Source organism: Phaethon aethereus, assembly GCF_964289735.1.
Source record: "Phaethon aethereus genome assembly, chromosome: Z".
NCBI lineage: Eukaryota > Metazoa > Chordata > Aves > Phaethontiformes > Phaethontidae > Phaethon > Phaethon aethereus.
In genome coordinates, this window is record NC_138577.1 from 16,986,181 (window position 1) to 16,993,611 (window position 7,431).

Consider the following 7,431-nt stretch of genomic DNA (forward strand, 5'->3'; position numbering starts at 1 on the left):
TTCAAGGCAGCATTCTAATTCATACCAAGCTGGTAATCATGGCCATTGCTAAGCTAATGACATCCTACCTAACATCCTTAGAGGTAGCTTAAAGTATCTTTGCCCAGCACTGTCTTGTGCCATAATTACAGAGAGCTCTTAGCACACAAGGGTGAGTTTTGAGACCACAGTCTGACAAGGCTAGTTGCTGAAAGCTAATTGTAGGAAAGGAAGAAAGAGGGAAGAAGGAGGCCAGCAGCCTCCATTAAGTCAGAGTCATCTCCTGAAAAATTAGTGTTGAATAGCTAGGTCACGTCTTCAGCAACTGTAAGCTGGCACAGAGCCACTGAAATCTCAGAGCTATGCAAAATGCTAGCAGTTGGGACATGGACACAAAATTAAATCCCGTGCTGAGCAGTTACTTCTGAATGTGTTTACTTGTGCATTATGCACTGGACCCTCCTTTCTTAATTATAGTAATCACCTCTGTACCTGCCAAGCTGTGTTGTATAAGTATGTTCCTTAGGCATTAATGTCCCTTTTCAGAAAACATTGTCCTAAGGGTGAGAAATAAATAGAGACAGCCAAAATTCACAGATGTTCAGACTGGCAAATGTGGAAGAATTTTATCTTTGAAAAGGCATCTATGCCTATTTAGTAGGAGCTGATAGGTGATAAAAATCAATTCTACAGTTAACAAGACTAGCAGGGTATGTTTATAAGAGGGAGTGGAGACCTATGCACAGAAAACCAAGGACAATGAAGCTGCCAGGTGAAATAATTTGTTGATTCTCACACAGCCACATCACCTGACTATGCAAGAAACAAAACAGATGGTAAATGTTAATACAAAAGGGCATATAAACAGTATAACATAATGAACAATCATGTGCTGTATAGCATGTGCAAAGGATATCTAATCTATATTATCCATGCTATAGTAGGAATATTTTGGGTGTAATAAGATTCTTAGACTTTTCATATCCAAGTGGTGTGAGCAGAGATATGTGCACGTCAGTCACAGTTGAAACACAGGAAATTAGCAGCTACCTAGCCAAGTTTACGCATACTCCACAAGATCATTGAACATACGGTAGAACCACAGCACGGACTTCCCAAAAATAACGACATAGTTTAAATTTAAAAAAAAAAAAAAAAAGATAAATTTGCTCATATTTTCCTAGTGGAAATCCTCTGAGGGTGCTATCAAAACATTTAATGGTATTTAGGCTGCATTTAGAAGGCTGACTACAGCTTGTGTACAGAAACTAACTGGTTTGGAAATAGATAGAAATAGAAATCTGGGGTAGGGAACTGCATTTTGCTGGCTGGTCATTTGAGGTTTATATAGTTTTCCAGACATACATTGCATTGCATTCTCAGCTCCACACTACCACAGTTATGTGGTTTATCACCATCAGAACTACTTAATTCAGGTTGGGCATGTTGGTGTGAATTGCTGTCATACCTAAGACTTCAACACAGATACTTCCTCCTCCCCCTCCCTGCAAGAAAGCCTGAAAAACAATTGGTGAAACTTTACAGCCTAGGCTAATTAACCTCTGGCAATCCTAAAATCCTTGTAAAGATCTGAATGGCAGCAAAATACTAATTCTGTAAGTAACCATTTAAGGAAAACTTTATACAAGCCATCAGAAGAAGATCTAACACAAGCTGAGCAGCTGATAAACACTGGCATAGTACAGACAGAATCTGAAAGTAAAGCACATAGACAAGACCAATAAATTAGAAAGCTAAAGGTGGGACATCCAATCTTCCACACTAAAATGAGTCATTCGAGAAAAGTAACAAGCAATGCAATAGCAAAATCTGCAGATGACACAACAGTGTTGCAGGTAATCAAGATTAAATGCTGTGAGAAGTATCAGAGGATCTTTACAAAGCTAGGCAAATGGGGAGCAACAAATAGAATTCATGACTGTGCCATTCAAAGCAAAGATGGCCTAATCTGCACATTTTTTTTGTTCTCAGTTAACTGTCATTCAGCAATGATCATCTAGTTAAGAATGCTGGTCAGTGTATAATAACGTCCCAAAAGGCAAACAGAACGCAAGGATGTTCAAATAGTATAAAATCCTTGCATAAATCAGCACTGCACTCTCACCTGCAAGACACTGTTCAGTTCTACTCACCTTGTTTCAAAAATTTTAAAAATTGAGAATCGTAGGAGAAACAGAGAAAGTTCAGCAAGACCTCATTCTTTTAGTTTCATCGTTACTGTGTGGGCCAGCTTTGGCTGGGCAAGGGCTGGTATTCATCTGCAGAACTTAGAACACATTTGGACAGCTAAATAATGCACACAGTGGCTTCAGGATCACAGTAGCATTCTTACCGTACTTCGTTCGTTTAACTTTCCCATGGGCTCCCCTTCTCTGAGACCATTCTACAAAATCTGCCTCTTTGCTGTGCCATTCCTCCTTTGTCAAAATACAATATACAGACAACATAGTGTTCATACTTACAGACCACCCACTTGGATTATAGGACTGCTCTAACTTGTTTGATTCAAATAAATACAGTGAATTTCCAAAGGTTCTGTAATTTTAAATAACTGTTAGAATTTGCAAAGTCAAAAATACATCACAATCTAATCCCCTTGCTTCCAATCTGTACCACATAAAAACAGTTTTCTGTACTACAATTTGCCCAATTCTCTTCAAAGGCAAACTTAATTATGTGGGATCTGTAAAGTAATTGCTCTATTTTTCACATATTTCCTGCATTAGTATACAAAAATATAGCAGATGTGTCAATAACTGTAGTCTAGTTATTTATGAAAAAGTTGAAAAAAAGTTTAAGCATGTAATTTATACAAGTGAAGGTATGGGGCCAAGATTTTTCTTCTCTACCCTCATCGCCTCCCAAATAAAGAACACAAAGAATCTTCCCACTGAGAAAAAAAAAACCAGACACTTTTTCATAATCTCATCTTTGAAAGCTGTTCAAAACACAACATAGTTAGCAAAGGCTTCTCACAGACTCTTTAATACTGTGTAGAATGAAACTGCCATACTTCTACAGTGAAAACAGCAGCTGGGACGTTTAAGAAAATCATAATATAAAATGCCAAATAAAAGTAAACAAAGCCAGACTTGCTGAGGCTATTCATGCCACCTCTACCCAGCAAGCACACTTTTCATTCCTGATCAGCAAAGTCCCAGGAGACAAACTGTGAGCTGAGCCAGGAACATCAATACTGTAAGTGTCAGTGGAACAAACAGCACATTTGGGGCTTTCTTGCTCTTTGACACTCACGTGTTTTGTTTTCTGATGCTTGAAACTGCCTTCCTGAGACACGCTTTATGTGACTACCTCTTTTGGCTCTGCTCAGCATTGGAAAAGTGTGAGCTGTGTCCAGTCTCTGGAACTGCATTTTACAGAAGTTGTGTAGGAACTGAAAATGGTACAGCATGGAGCAATAATAAATAGAAACCTAGATAACAAGATCTGTGAAAAAAGATTGAGAATTTTTACCCTAAGGAAGAAAAGAGTGAAAATGAAATCAAAAAACTACAGATACTCTGTTAATGGAAAAAACATGGCACAATCTATCCTCCATGTCTTTGATGGACAGGCAAAGGACCCATTGTTTTAAGTTTCTGGAGCAGTGATTAAGTAACAGGAAAGCCTTCAAATGTTCAGGATAGCTTTCTAACATAAGGGCAGGTTAAGGTCTGAGACAAATGGCTTGAGAGGTGTCACCAGAGGTCTTTAAAGATAGGCTAAACAATGTGAATGACACATTATTAACCATGCTTTGCCCTGTCTCCTTTGACTGTCACTTTGCTACTAAACTGCAAGAACCTAAGACCTCTTTTCACCATTGAAAAATATGAGAAAGGCGTGACAATTCAAGAAGTAGATTTATTCAGCAACAGTCTGAGAAGCCTTGAGTTCATGTGTTACAAACCAACAGAACACAGAATGCATGAGCTGGTTGGCACCTTAATAAAAATTAAAAAAAAAAAATTAGACTTCAATGAAGTCCCTTTCAAAATGTCAGTATAGAAACAGTATAGTAAATATGTGAGCTGTGAAGTATTGTCATAAATCAAAATTGGCTAAGACACAAAAATAAAGAAGCAGTAGTGAGTGGTTAATTTACTGAAAAAGTAAGTTGATCAGTATAAGAACAAGCTATTTGTGTCTTTTTAAGTATAACTGAAACAAAACTGAAACAAAGGCTGAGTAGTAAGCAAGAAAAAACTGCAGGTGCTTCAAAGTTATTTAGGGTGGTCAAGCCCAGACAGGACTGTGAGAAGTTTACAAGAGAAACCAAAGTAATCACCAAAATGGCAAATGAAACTCAATGTTAGTACGTACAAAATAACCCACATTGGACAGAAGAAAAAAGGAAGAGCATACTTTCATCATCCTAAATTAACTGTGTGAACTTGGGAAAATAGTCTGGTATCACTGTAGAAAACTCATTAAAGACCTCAGCTCAATGCTGAGCTGTGGTAAAAAAGCAGACATGATGTTTTGAAGGATAAGAAATAGGATGGTGAATAATACAGAAAGTATTGTAATGCCATGATATAAATCAGTGGTGGAGTCTCATCTGGAATGCTGTATGTGCTTCTGATTACCAAGTCTCAAAAAGGATACTGCAGAACTAGGCAACATTCAGAGAAAAGCAATGCAAATGATCAAAGGGCTGGAAACCTCATATAAAATAATCAGAAAGGATGAAAAAAAATTACTTGGCTTCTGAAAGGAATAGACAGTCAATGACAAATGCGCACCATGATGAAGTATGGAGAAAGCAAATAAAAGTTTTCCTTCTCCCTGCCTCATGACACAAGAAAATTGACACGAAAACATTACAAATTTAAAAATAATAAAAGGAGATATTTCACATCTAACACATAATTAATCTACACAAAGCATAAAAGTGATTAAAGCCAAGCAGTTATACTCGGTCATTTTCTTTCTATATATTATGAGGCAATTTTTTAAAAAATAAATTAACTACAGCGTGCTAACAAAATTTGGATGGAACAGTAAACCAATTGGGGATGAGGAGTAAGCCAAACCTAGGAGGCAGATTACCCTGTGTTTTACAAGCAGTTTCTTGTACTTCCTCAGCTACCTGGCAATGGCCAGAGTCAACTGCAGCTTGCAGAACTAAACCAACCACAAAACTGATCTTACTCCAGTCCCTTCCCTGCATCTGTGAGAGATGAAGGAGTGACATAGATTGTACATCAGCAATGGAGACAGCTAAGGGAGTAGCTGTTAGGAAATGGCACACCACCACTGGAAAGAAACAGTGACAAGCAGTTTGTAGGAGATTATCCAAATCCATTCATCAAAGCTGAATTTAAGAATGACAGGAATGCTAAACTACAGTTGCTGACCATGGAAGGAACAAGGATGCCCTGAACACAACTATAAAAAGCAGAGAAACGGGGGGGGAAATGTAGCTTTACTAAGGCAGAGATGTGAATATGCAACTAGCAGAGGTCAAGCTTAGGTAAGGAGCTCATTCTAGGCCTTTCATATCATTAACTAACCTATTTAAAGGTGAAAAGATAATCAGTTATGCTTCCTTTAAGATGGAGTATATCTGCATGACAGCAAAGCTGTGTTGGCATAGGCCTCAGAAAAGGCACACTTATCAGCTTTAAAACTGAGTTTACATGTTCTGAACAGGTGGGAAAACAGGAACTCAGTCCAGAAAGCAGCTCTGAGAGTGACTGTAGTTTAAGGCTCCACAAAGGTACTTAGAAAACTAACTTGTATTTCAAAGTGTGCATCTGAGAGACTAAAAGAGTTTTAGGCACAACTCACACAGTGGCCTATATTCTGTAAATGTCTGAATGAAACAGATACAACATCTTCCACAGTGAGTAATGTGGCATTTAAATACGTTCAAGGGGAGATTTTCACAGAGACTAACACAGTTACGCTTTTAGGTCCAATTGATATTCAAAATAAATTGCTAATTGCACACGCAGCTTTGCAAATGTCCTCTTGACAGAACTAAGATTGCTTTGCTGTATCCATATGCGCTTGCTTGTTTGTTTTTACATACTTACATATGTATATATAGGGAAAGTAATTGTGGCCAGGACCTTTTTCTGAAACTAAGGCCAAGTGGCAATGGACTGATTGGGTCTCTACTACTAAAGTGCCTTAGACTGCTAAACAGAGAAGGCACAACCTAGAAATGGATGTTGGGCAGTGCCAGCTCCCAAGCCCGGGCCAGGAATTGCCTGGAGAGGGGCAGCTGGCCCGGGCCAGGCACAGTGGCAGCTCTTCTGGCGATGCAGCAGCAGAGAAGACCCAGTTCCAGTGCTGGGCAGATGCCCTAGTACTGCTTGCCTAGCACAAAGAAACTCCTGGATCCCGGCCCCTAATTACCAGCATCTGGCCTGGGTTTTTCTTAACTTTTGGTGGTATTTTTTTCTTTACAATAGGGGAAAACATGAAATAAAAGGCAATTAATTATTACTATTTTTCCTTACGGTCATTAGAAAAGCCCCAAGTGGATAGCTATTTTTCTCTCCTGCAGAAAACCCTTTTTTTCCCCCCTCTGAAGCACACACTTCACACAAAACGAAATGCATGTGATATTCCGGTGACATCACAGCCAGTACAGGGCAATAATATAAAAGCCATATATGGACAAGGAGGCAGACTGCCACCTTCTACTGCACAAGGACTTATGACAACATCATACTGCGGGATTAGCATGACTAAAATTAGGCAAAAAATATTCTCCGTGAAAGAAAGGCAAGGCAGTCTATAAGCAGTAGCCAGAGGCAGCTTCAGACGTGTCAATTCAGCTGTGTAAAGAATGTGCCAGTCTCACTGTTGGAATAGTTTCCAGACTTAATATACAGAACGAGTCATTAAAAATGAGGGGGAGTAACATGAAAGGGTGAGGCGTATGGCACACAGTGTGCTACCACAGCATACCATATATGCCAGATAATAGTGTGCATTAGAAAATCCATTTACACTTTCACTGCTGACAAGTACAGCTACTGCCAATTAACCTCTCTCTCCACCTCAACCTCAACTTTTGTTTCAAGGTAAATTCCTGGCCCTAATGAATCAATGGGAAATTTGCCATAAAAGTTAGTAGGAACAATATTTACTTGCTCACGATTCTGCAAGTGTTTATATTCCCCTAATTCAGATATGTATACTTATTACTTATTTTAATACATACCACTTGTTTCACCTCTCCACATTACTGTCCTCAATTTTTTCTATTTTTTTGGAATAGCAAAGGCTGGAAAAGATTTAACCACCCAGATTACTACCAGATTCAGAAAGGCTGGGTAGATGTTTATCAGGCAGAGCTCCTGTTTAGGAGAGCATCTCAGTTACAGTTCCAGTCCTCCTTGGAGCTGTGTATGAGTGGGTCCCCTGTAAAGTGAACACGGTGAGGCATAAGCAACTCCAGCCAACTCAGTTACT